This window comes from Bombus bifarius, unplaced genomic scaffold (assembly GCF_011952205.1).
Source record: "Bombus bifarius isolate JDL3187 unplaced genomic scaffold, Bbif_JDL3187 scf7180000009145, whole genome shotgun sequence".
Classification (NCBI taxonomy): Eukaryota; Metazoa; Arthropoda; class Insecta; order Hymenoptera; family Apidae; genus Bombus; species Bombus bifarius.
Genome location: NW_022884930.1, coordinates 2214991 through 2228151, shown reverse-complemented (window position 1 = coordinate 2228151; position 13161 = coordinate 2214991). Strand labels below are relative to the sequence as shown.

General features: G+C 44.8%; 1 protein-coding gene across 1 annotated transcript in view; it reads right to left on the bottom strand.

Annotated features, from left to right (window-relative positions):
• LOC117213953 overlaps positions 1–13161 on the bottom strand; it is a 46495-nt gene that overhangs the window by 8664 nt on the left and 24670 nt on the right. The window lies entirely within an intron of this gene.

Genomic DNA, 13161 nt, shown 5'->3' with positions numbered 1-13161 from the left:
AGTGTCACTGGAATTGCAAGCAACTTAAGCGTGCACGGTCAATTGAATACGAAAGAGCGGAGGATGACGGAGAAATAGGGTGAAAGCAGCACATTCAGAGGATCGAGCGATTTTTTAAATTGCCGTCGAATTATGAACGTCGTGCACCGTTTCTCGAGTCTACCACGAGCAACGAAGAGAGAAAGGGTAGCTCGAAACGATAACAGTATCTTGAAGTAGCATGGTTGTACGGTCGAGAATAATCTTCAGCAATTTACGATGAATTCTGGCAAACACCTCGGGGCAACGTCTTATGGCGATTTAAGACCAAACGAGCGAATACCTCGCCCATTTTAATAAAACTTGGAAACGAAAGCGCAAGGGAACATTTGTTTCGCCGTTTAACTCCGATTGGTCGCCGAACCGGAAATCGAACATCCGAATGCTCTGAGAACGCTCTATACTTTGACGACGAACGTGTAACGTCAACTCACATCAGAGACCAGGCCACACACCGCGGACAGGATGGCACCCAGATATCTGCACATTCTTGGTGCGCACCCTCGATAGTCTTAAGTACCCACCAGGGGTCTTGGAATTTTCATAGTTAAGGTCCTTCGGACCAAGCGAGTATTTCCTGCCTTAGATTTCCCTTTACGTTTATTGTCTACCACGTGTCAGCTTGGAAAGTTGGTTTTCTTCGCATCTGGTACGTTCCGTTAGCAACTTTCTCGCGAGGACGGCTAAAACCCTTCCTGGTCCACCAACCGTCTTATTATCCAATCGGAGACGGTGTCTACTGCCCTCGCTTCCTTAACCAAAATCGTCATCGACAAATCCGATAGTCCCGTGTCCTTAGACACACCCACCCCTAGCATTCCTCAGACACGGTATCGCCAGAAAGACTCACTTATTCTGTAGCCTCAGAATAGTCAACGTATCTATACCGGTCTCTACCCTTATAACAGTCGCGTACTTAACGTATCGTTGTAACTAAGTCTTACATAACGTGGTTGGAGTGAATTGTGATTTATGTTAATTCAGTGTGTGTTACATTGTGATTGCTGAATTCGTAATAAAGTTTAATTAAAACAAAATTAATAGTTGTGTTACGACTCAGCTACTTTTTATTTTCATCAACCAACCCCAAAAATGACGTGACAAACGCGAGCGAACGTTCCTGGAGATTACACCTCAGAGACGCTTGATAATAACTCTCGATTCGGTGTTCGTTCGATCTCGAAACAGCGATATCCGATGAAAACATCGTAGCTACCATTTGTTAACGAGAAGACATTTCTGTGGCGGCATTCGACGGCGGAACTTTCCGGCGGTTTCGCGACACAAAACGCTATACCACGAAAGCGTAAGGCCGACTGCCCAATGTATCATCGATATGCTTACGGTCCTTTCGCAGAATATTCGGAAGAACGCAATACGCGGCAACCGTCGTGGACGTCTAACGAATGCGTGCGTAGTGGAGATATCGAGAGCCAACAAAGAAAAGAACAAAGAATGGTTTTGAACGAAAGATTCATTCCGTTTCGAACAGCGAAGTGCGAAGAGTCTAGCGTAAACTTTTTTGTTGAATATCGAGAGTGTTTCTTGAGCACATACGCATTAAACCACTTCATTTCCAAGAATGCCGCATGAAACCATTCGCTCACCTCTGCGATTAACCTACAACTACGGTCATAGCCCGTAGTAGATGATCGGACCAAATATAATATACAGGGTGGTTGGTAACTGGTGGCACCAATTCTACGCGAAAAAAGAAGTCGAAAATATAGAATAAATATTTTTTTTTTAATTTTTCCATCGAGACAACGATCCACAGTGAGATCCGTTATAACGAGACGCGATAAAGTGCACGCGTACCGAGCGAAAATTCAAAGTCGATTTTCTCGAAAACGAAGCCTCGAACGAAAAATTTTTATTCTATATTTTCGACTTCTTTTTTCGCCTAGAATCACCCCCTTTCCGCTCGTACCGCCAGTTACCAACCACCCTGTATAACAGCTTGTTTACGTTTTCGGCCCAAAATTCTCTCTTAATGGGTTAAATGAATCAAGCGAGCATTTTGGAACGTTCGCGGAACATTCTTAAAGCGTTTGGACGTTAGATTTCCGATTCATCCGAACAATCGCCAAACATCGAACTTGCTCCATGCTCGTTTACGCGTTCATTTTACTCGCTTCGTTTAGACGCACAATTATAAGTGTCGTTCTGCGGTACCGAGTTTTGTACCGTCTCTCGAACGATGGAGCAGAAAAAGATGGCGATGAACGCGATGGAAACAGGAAAACGACGGAGAACGAGCGTCTCAGGGCGGTTTTAAAATCAGTTTCGACCGTTATACCGCGACGAGGACTCGGTGATCCGGTAATCCGACAGAACGACGCGACGTTCCAGGAACGGTCGGACCTGGGTTAAATTGCCCGCACCGGCCTCGAAATTGGGTCGGTGCACGAGAAAATCGACTGCAGATTGAGAGGACCTCTTCGCGGTGGATCAACCGTCTCTCCTCCTCTTCTCTTCTTGATTTGTCCTTCCTCCTCCTCCCTCTCTCCTCCTACTTCTTCTCTCTATCCACGGTCGTTTTCATCGATGCGAAATTGGGGCCGGTGAATCGTCGGCCAAGAATAGGCAGGCTGGATCGTCGATCGACGATTCCAGCTTTCACAGAACCCGATGGTTGTGCCGGTACTTAGAAACGCGGCCGAGGAAGAAACGATTTTGCGTAACAACCGAACTCCGGCCGCTCGCGCTCCAATTCGGCTGTATTGCAGCTGCCTTCCACGCAAATTGGCCGCGTATTTTGGCCTTCTTCGTCCACCCGATACGATGATCGTGCCAGCGATGTCTGTAATTGTACCTGCCGGCGAAATTATTTCCACGAGGAAACACGCACGGCACTTTTCCATTATCTTCGTCTAACCTTTCCCATCCGTTTCTCGTTCTTATCTCTTTGCTATCGATTCGAAGATCGGATTACTCCTTAACGGACGAGTACTTTACAATAAATAAATTCTAGTCTGTATATTTAATTAATTGTCGATATGTTGATTAAGAATATATATCGTCGAAGCGAAGCGCCTAATGAGCCATCGATATCCCAATGGTGCTTCCGCCGAACGTTCGAGAAGAAGGCGTGCGTGGCAACGGTCGCGGACGCCTAACAAACGTGTCACACGCTGAAGAAGACCATCCGCTCAGAAACAGTAACAGGATAGGCTAGACATCCTGCATACCACAGCCATCGAAACAGTAACGAAATAGTAAAAGAATAGGCGCCTCTGATATACACCAGACGACAAGCCTTCCAGAGGGACTAAAACTTCAGTATAAAAACCCTGCAAAATAAGCGCTCGCCCCAATCTGTTAAAACATTTTCACCCAGTCTCTTGTAACACTTTGAATCATTCTGTTGTAATACTTTGAACCGTCAGCCTGTTGGATTTGCATAATAAATTCTGTTATCATATATTGTTACACTCTACCTAAATCAGGTTACATACCGCGGGCAAGATGGCAACCAGATGTCCGCACATCCTTACTGCGTACCCTCAATAGCCTTAAGGACCTATCATAAATCTCAGGAATTTTCTAGCTAAGGTCCTTCAGACCGAACAAACATCTCTTTACTGGATCGTTTCTAAAGCTTATTGTTTACTACGGAAAGACACGGGAAACTTAGTTTTTCTCACGTACGATACTTCCCTACTAGCGACTTTCTATCGAGGGCGACTGAGACCCTTCCTAGTCCACCAACCTTCTTATTATCCAATCAGAACCAATGTCTACTGCCCTCACTTTCCTAACCAAAATTGTCATCAACAAATCCCATGGTCCCGTGTCCTTAGACACACCCCTCACTAGCTTTCCTCCGACACAGCATCGTCGTCACTTTACTGCGCTTATTCTTCATCGTTAGAATAGTCAACATGTCAGTACCGGGTTCAGTCCTGTCTTTTCCCTTATTGCTACGTCAACTATAACAAAACTCTACGAGCCTTGCTCTATCACCAACGAATAGTGTGCCAGTGTATCGCATCTCTATACGCTAACTCATTGTCGACGATATACAGGGTGGTTGGTAACTGGTGGTGGTACAAGCGGAAAGGGGGTAATTCTAGGCGAAAAAAGAAGTCGAAAATATAGAATACAAATTTTTCGTTCGAGGCTTTGTTTTCGAGAAAATCGACTTTGAATTTTCGCTCGGTACGCCTGCACTTTATCGCGTCTCGTTATAACCTACCGCACGCGTACCGAACGAAAATTCAAAGTCGATTTTCTCGAAAAGAAAGCCTCGAACGAAAAATGTTTATTCTATATTTTCGACTTCTTTTTTCGCATAGAATCACCCTCTTTCCGTTTGTACCACCAGTTACCAACCACCCTGTATAAAGTTCAATTTCTTCACCTTAATCGTGAAACGTTCGAACTGCTACGCGAGGAGATCACCGGCGATCTATCGGTTTCGTGATTTCTTGCGTGACAAACGCGTGGATAGTGAGGATACTAAGGGACGACAAAAAGAGAAGAATCGAATCCGATCGACAGTTAAGTTTGAACCAGGCGAAATTGACCTAGCGAGATTGACCTAGCGAAATCCAGAGCGATACGCGACGCGATCAAAAGAACACACTTGTTAACGAATATATCGTTGACCTAAGCACCGAGTGATTATTTAACGCATAGCAACAGCCGATATCACCTCGTATTTCTGAGAATTCTTGATAGAAATCGTTCGATGTACTTCTCGAGTATCCTTCCGTATTTCGATATATCTCGACAAAAGACAAAGTTCAAATTCAAGCGAAATGACCATCATTAACGTATCTTCTCTCGGAACATCCCGTACACAAGTTCCAAGAAAGCCGTAGTATTATTCCTGGCAACTACGCGCGCCGATAAAAGCTCGTTAATGTCGGCCGATTGAGCATCGAAAATTCTTAGTCGGAGACGGAGGCTCGGAAACTTGCTATTCCGTGCGTTCCATTAACATTTGCCATCTCGGTTACCCTTTAATCTCGCCAGAAATAGGGCCACCGGAATCGTTCCAGGTTCACCTTCGGCCGGTTGGCAAGCGGCGCCTCTTTCCGCGTTATTGATCACACGCCGGCCTTTTTACAATCAATTGCTGTTCCCTCGTGGTCGATCGATGCGAATGCCGGTTCGCAAAAACTGTCTGGAGCCCGAACAGCTCCGACAGCGGAGGGAGCACCGGGTTAAAATTCAATAAAACCGGTGGATCGTCCTCTATCGGGGCGCTGCTCATAAATTTCCGTGAAGAAGCTACAACCTGTTGCTTAATTATAGCTTCTCACGCGGCCGCGACCGAGCCTCTCTCTCTCTCTCTCTCTCTCTCTTCTTTCTGTCTCGATTGGTATGCACGCCTCGAAAATCGATGACTTCTCCCGCTGTACTGGCCTCGATACCGGGACTAAAGAGTTTCGCGACCGCTTTCATTCATTTCACCCTTCTGGTCAGCCGTTTCGCGGCTCGAAAATCTACCGACAGTTGCCTCCATTCAGGCCGAAACCGATACCGATCGATGGTTGCCGCCATTCAATTCAAATATTCGACAATGTCTATCCATATTCCGTTGCGTCATTTTGTCCGACGTCTATAGACCCTATGACTCGTTATAGCCTTCTGTTCATTGAATAGCCGGTTTCGATTCGGCCAGGGAAGAGTGCCAGAAAAAGTGAAGATTTCGGGGAATAAGTGATACCAATGAGAGTGAGAGAGAGAAAGAGAGAGAGAGGGTGAGAGGTAAGGGAAGGAGAAGGGGAGGAGATGTAGGAAAGTTAGTTTCCACGTGAGAGATTTCGTAACGAGGCTCGCCTGCAACCGTAGCTCGTGCACAGCAATAACGTGATATTAAAAATTACTGGTAATAAATAAGGCGGAAATTGCTGCGCGGAAGATGGAGGATTTTCAAGATGTATTACGCTGCTACTCGGACTTTGTAGTGGCTTAAGGCGAAGCATCTAGGAAAAATACAGAGAATGATTAATGCGTTTGGTTACACGACTGAGTTTCGTACAAACGATGTCACTCGTTAAATTTCGCCGATCGTAAGCAACGTCGTACGATATTAGAAAAACCGCGTTCCTTTGGAACAGCGCGATCGGTGGCAACGATCGATCCGATCGAACGCGAGTGAAACGCCGAAGACGCTCGATTATTATCGTTCGAATATAATCGAATTCGAATACGTCGATCGTCTTCTACGTCGTACGTAGGTACGAATTTGATGAAAAAAAAAAAAATTTAGCACGTTATGCCACGTATTGCGAAAATGTTGTCAGGGCTAAGGGTTGCAAGGTAAACGAACGATGGAGATTTTTTTTATCGGAACGAAGCACCGTCCACAGAGTCCTGTGTTCCTAGGATCCGACCGTACATCCCTCGGGTGTTACGAGACAGATGCAACGTGTCTACGTATTGGTGGAATAGGAAAGCTGCGCATATGTGGTGGAACAAAGTTGGACGTTGGCAGGGAAAAGTGCCAGGAGGTAGTGAAAAGGGAAGGAAATAAGTGTTGTACGTGATGGTGCGGCTTGTCGTTGCCAAAAATCAAACTTTCCGGACCGTGCAAACCTTACCCGACACACGTAGGTGCTCGGTTATAAATAAAACGTAGGAACTGTGTATTTTGTAATATTATATTCGACGGAGGTCGCTTTTCAATTGTGCATTAGTCGTTAACGAAACGGAATATCCCCTCCCGCTACGGTTGATTAATATTTGCCCGAAAGCCCGGTCGTTTTGTGCAGTAAAAGCGAGCTATTTAATTACATCCTATGGTTGGGTCATTAAATAAATAAAACGCTGCCAGCAGGCGGAACGAGATAAAATTTTCATGCTGGTATCGCGAACGAGATCAGAGGCAGATCAAATTTTCAATGGATCTTTGACGCCATCTATTTTTATTATTATCTTTGCTAGAGATAATTTGTCGGACCAGATATAGAATAAATCTATCAGCTTCGTAAATCTCAAACATAGATGCCGATATTAAAATTTATTTTAGTTTCGATGAAAAGCTCGAAGTCTTTGGATCTTTACATTTTTGATTTTCGACCATCGTGGTATCTTTTCGTCGAATTCGCATGATTCCGGATTTAACGAAACTGTATTACGCTAGCGAATTAGCATTTGGAAATCCCTCTTAACACCATCTAGCCACCCGTTTCCCATCCCTTTATTATTTCGTAGTCTAAAGTCTTCTAGCTCCTTAATTAGTCTTGGTAATCTCACAGCGTCCTAGCCCGCAATTACACCGAGCTGCTCATTAAATTTAATTCTCACGGTTGAAATAAATTTCCTTTATTTACCAGGCAGCTCGTTTGTCATCGATTCTTTGGCCGATTGATCGAGCGGAAGTACACGCAATCTCGCTAGATCAAACACAGCCATCTTGCCTTTCCTGTGGCGAGAGCTGAGTAAGTAAACCGTGCTTGGCGCGACCTGACATCATCAGGATTTTATCTGGTCGGTAATTTCTTTCCATCGATTCCGCAAAAAGTCAATTTATTCAAGACCCGCGTGTACCGTGGCGCTGATAAATGTTCCTTTAGCCCTCGTTTTCTGACCACAACGTGTTGCGTCATCCCACGTACGACCGATTCTCCTGTCGCGCATTATTGTATTCTCCGTCGTCCGTTTCCATTTTTACTCGTCAAAAGTATCTCTCACCTCGGTTTCTTCTCTGTCTCAGCGACGATATCGTAAAAAAATCTAACGTAACCGAGAAACAAGGCAGCCGGTAAATCCAATTTTCGTCTAAAGGTCAGCCTAGAAATTCCACCTTACAGCTAGGTAGAATTTGGTCCCCTCTTATTAATCTCGTTGTCCAAGTTCCGTGGTGGAGATCTGCCGATAATCCGATAGTGATCGCACGACATCGAGTTACATCGTTGAAATTGAAAAATGCCTAAGCTGATCGGGATTTTGAAATTCCAAGAATTCCAGCCTCGTCTGTCCTTACTGTCGTCGTTCTGCAGCCTATCTCAATTATATTCCTATGGTTTCGAAGCTGGTCACTCGCACGTAACGGCTGTTAACCAGCCGACAAATTCAGTTTGCCGCTTCTGGTTGGCGATTCCCTCGAGCTTTTACGATCTTTGGCAACGAAATGTCGCCTCTCGTCATCCTCTTATCGCGTATCGAGGCATCTAAACGAAAGTATCTGTATCGCAGAATGAGGGGGCGTAGCATAAAATTGATGTGCCGACACATTCATCAGCGGCGATTTTCAGGCAAGTTTCAACCCTCTTTTCAATCCCCTGTTTCCCCGCAATTTATACCAGTCCGCGTAAACATATCGCGATCATACCGACAAAACAAACACATGTATTACCAGGCTTGTCTATCAGAAGCTGGATAAGAGCGGTTGGCGCGACCTAGCATCATCAGGATCTTATCTGTCGCTGGTAATCTCGCTCCATCGGTCCCGTATCCCGGTTCCATACACGCGTCATACATCACCGTGGCACGTTGCGCTATATAGCTAAGCCCTGACGTTTAGCTTTTTGCGAGAGCGTCAGCGAGAACACACGTAGTATGTGCGGCGCCATGTTTCGATCCACGGCCAGGAGTCCCATTATATCTCTTCCTTCTCCTTCCTCCATCTCCTCTTCCTTTTTTCCATCCCTTTTTGTCTATTACTCTCTATTCTCTATTTTTCCACTCTTCTTTCCGCTGCATCGCCCAGGTACCTCGTCGAATTCAGAGGCCTCGTCCTCTCGTGCGGAAAAGGCAGTCGAGCCAGGGAACAGCACGTGAACGAAGAATACCACGCGATTGTTAGGCGTCCCCGATTAATCTACGACTTCTTTTCCTCCTCCTCCTCCTCCTCCTCCTCCTCCTCCTCCTCCTCCTCCTTCCCTTCTCCTCCTACCTCTCTGTTCTGCTCTCGTCCTCTATGTCGGTGTAATGGTGCTCGTCTCTCCTTATGATTGCGACGACACAAAGACACAGCTCCACTCGTGTAGACGGCCAAGATAGATATAGTTAAGTGGGTGAACGTGGGTGTCATCGACAGCAGCCGACTATAGCCTGGTTCTTTTTCTTCTCTCCTACCGTAGACGCTAATCAAAGTACCACTACGAGTACACACGGCTTCGGAGAAATATACGGAGAATAGCGGATTGATTGGCCGAGGAGTCGCGTCGTTTGTGTCAGGGAAACGACGAAGCTACGCGCACAGAAATGGAAGATCGATGCGTGGAATTTTATCTGGCAATTTTTAACCTGTCGTTAGAAGCGCGTTTCGCTGCCGGGGCAAAACTCTGGCAAATTTCCCTGTACACCGACGTACGTAGCTACCGGTTTGTGGCGGGACAAAGAGAAAGAAGAAAGGAAAGGAACGGCGGGACACACTAGCAGCAACATTTTAATCAGCATGGGAACAGTTTGCAGCCTCCAAGTTTTGCACGCGGGATGACGTGTACGTTACTCCTTCGTTTTTTTTTCTTTCTGAAAATTTCGTAGCAAAGCTTGACAAATTGAGGAACGCCGAGAGTCACCGGTACAAAGGTAAAAATTTATCTTCGGTGTGTATATATTTCGGCGCACGCGCGCACAAAAAGCGGATCGGGGTGGGTGGGGAGACGAGGAGGGGGAGAAAAAAAAAGGAAGAAATGTTAATCATGGTCTATTTCTATGGCGAATGAAAACTGACGTTAAAAAGTGACGTATAAAAACAGCAGTTATTCCCTGCTCGGCCAGAATAAATTAATTACAAACGGAATGGTCGGGTTTCTGCTTAATTGCTCGTTCTTGTACAAATTTTTTTTTCGCATTTCCTTTGGCCAACACTGGTCAAGCCGAATACTCCTGCCAAATGAAAGAATCAACCGTGAAATGGCTACTTCCGTTAGGACAGAAACGGTCTCCGCAGGATTTCCGACGTTTTTGTACCGGCCACCGCACGAAACAAACAATAAAATTTATTTACAGACGTTTCAACCTCTGTGACCTCGTTCTACCAGCGTTAAAATTGGAACACAGGATATTTTCGATGGCCGTGCCACTATTAAATTTCGTCATTTTATGTAGACCCTCGTCCAAGCTCAACAGAGCCGTAATGCACCAGTCACGGCAGCAGGATTAATACGCGAATCGTGCATTTATTCGACGGAACTGTTTGTTTATCAGGAAGTTGACTGGGACCCTGTCGGAGTTTACAACCGCCCCTGTCGCTCTTCAAATAAACCTCTCTCGAAAAATCGATGCGCAATCACGGAACACCACTGACGAAATTTCGCTAGTGCCGGGGCATCAACGAACGCGTTATTCCATCGCGACTATCGTGCCAAACGCGTTTCTAATATTTATCGCCAAGTTATTCGAACGATCGTGTCAAGATTCCGGATAAATTGAATGGAAACCTCGTGTAAAATATTTTGCGCACATTCCGAGTAAAAACGATCTTTAACACTTTCGCTTCGAGCGCCGTTTATAGGCGGCGGCCACGCGACGACTCCTGGGTCCGGCACCTCAAATATCCGGCATCAAAATGACGCATATACAAGTAGTGAATAATATATTTTTTCGTTATCGGCAGAACATCTTCTGATGATTTTATCGACATATTGGATTAATCGCTTCTTAACACGTTGGTCGCCCAGCGTGATTCGACTAAGTTTTCCGAGGGGGCCCAAATCCGACCACCGGTACGCAGAACGTAAATGAAGCGACAAGCGGGAATTCATTGTTTATCGCCTTCGATTCATCGTAAAGAGAAGATTATTTAGGTCTGAAATGGAGAAAGCGATAAGCTTTCCAGCTAGAGTATTCCGAGGGATCTCATGGCAGATATCTCAGATCTTTCATTTAGTCGAGAAGCATACTTGTGAGATGTACATCAGTGATTTGTTCATCCTGAAAATGTCGAGTAAACAGGGTGAAAATATATTTGAAAGCGAGGAGAGTAGCGATGACGAAGTCTACGACTATTGTTCGAAGTGCCGAAAATCAGCCGAAATGTGTTTGGAACGTTTTAACAAATACCACGCGATATAGCATAGTGTAATATTTTATCCAGAATATAAACTAATAAAAAAGTATGGTGTAATGTGTTTTTAATATTTTTATCTTCTATATCCTATATATAATATCCTATATTTAATTAACTCGAACAAGAGATATGGGTGACATAGATATGGGTGACGCGGCGATCAACGTGTCAAAGTTACTCATTGTTGAAACAACATCGAAACGTTTCGCGCAATATATTTCAAACATCCAAACGATCGTATATTGTTTCATGCTAAAAAATACATTAAATCCATTAGCAGTGAAACGATATTTCATATGCGGTTCTTACAAGAATCGTTGTTATTTGAGACTTAGGAAAACGTATATACAGGGTGGTTGGTAACTGGTGGTACAAGCGGAAAGGGGGTGATTCTAGGCGAAAAAAAAGTCGAAAATATAGAATAAAAATTTTTTTTTAATTTTTCCATCGAGCAACGATCTACAGTGAGATCCGTTATAACGAGACGCGATAAAGTGCAGGCGTACCGAGCGAAAATTCAAAGTCGATTTTCTCGAAAACAAAGCCTCGAACGAAAAATTTTTATTCTATATTTTCGACTTCTTTTTTCGCTTAGAATCACTCCCCGACCACCCTGTATAGCAACCACGCACACTGTGCGTATCTCTGGTGCGCGTTTTCGTTCAATGACAGTACTTCGGCGGACTGGACCGTCGAAGCGAAAGGGTTAAGATACACCGTTCGATAAAACACTGGTAACGCGCTTCTCGTATTCGTTGTCTTCTACAACGAAATATCTACAACCTGTGTGCGCTAAAACGATCAACAGAGATCGTAGACTCGAGTTTATTATTCAACTTTGATCAAAATGCACTATAAACATTTATTATTCCAGGTTTCCATTGAATTTAGTTGAACGTACGAACAAAGATTATTCTTCTCTACAAAAGGTCTGGTTGAACGCTGAAAGGTTAAAGTGAAAATCTACACCTCCGCGTCCTTTACGTCTCGTTCAATTCGTTCGTTTCAATATGCTTTCTTGCCTGAAGACCTAGAAGAAGACCCGTGTACTTCTCTCGTCTCGTAACCTAGAAAACTGGTGCGCCTGGTGAATGCAAAAAGCAGGGGCAAAGTGTTCTTAGGGAAAAGGGAAATTAACCAATCCAAGAGGGCCCGTCTCCGCGCAACATATTATGTCGGCTACAAAGAGGTTGACAAAGCGAGACCGTTGGCGGATGAAAAATTTCTAGACCATCCCTCGTAATCAAGGACATGACTAATGGACTCAGCTGGCTATGTCGCACGTACCGCCAGATAGAATGCATAGCGGACGCGCGCCTTCGGGCTACGTGTCTCTTTCACGCAACCAAAGTCAATAGTCGTCGTTATTTGGCAGCAAGGGGAACATGTAAGTTCAGCCAACTGCTCGTGAATATCGCGATCCGAATCGGCGAGTACCGCGGATCGATACTTATTTTGGGTTCTGCTGGCGCGAATAATTGAAACGGAAGCGGTGGATGACCTGTCGTTAAGCGGAGATCGTTGCCCGATAATCTCAAATCTCCGTCTATTCTAGGAACGATCGTTAATATGATAAAACTGAGAGGAAGAAGAAGGAAAAGAAGAAAAAGCGACAGGCTGGAAATAGAAGAGAAGTAACAAATTAAAGCCAAAGGAGACGGTTAAAAAGGACGTTGAATTTCACGTGGGATCGGAACATTTCGAAGAATCAGACCACAGAGAATTTCGATCGCTTTGAATATAATGTCCGAATCGAAGGATGTTTGAGAATGTTGAAAAAAAAATCTTGAAACATCGGTGGCCCTTAAGCGCCTTGAGAACGGCTGAAATATGCAGCAGGTGAGCTCAGACAAGAGGAACGAGGAAGCGTAGGAAGAGATGGGCTGATAAGAGATTTAGAAGGGGCGGAATAAAAGAGGTGAAAAAGAAGGAGAACGTTAGAAGAAGACGAGCAGGCAGCAGTCGATTAACTTTTCACTTGGCGTTATTACTTTGGAAACAGTCGTACGATTACGCGCGCCTAAGTCGCTTTCGAAAAATTGCGTTTCAAACATCGTTCGATCGATACGCGGCCAAATTCGCCCGGTTGATTTATCGTTAACGATATTATATTTTCAACTTGCGCGTTTTGTATCGTTTTGCTTGGTCCG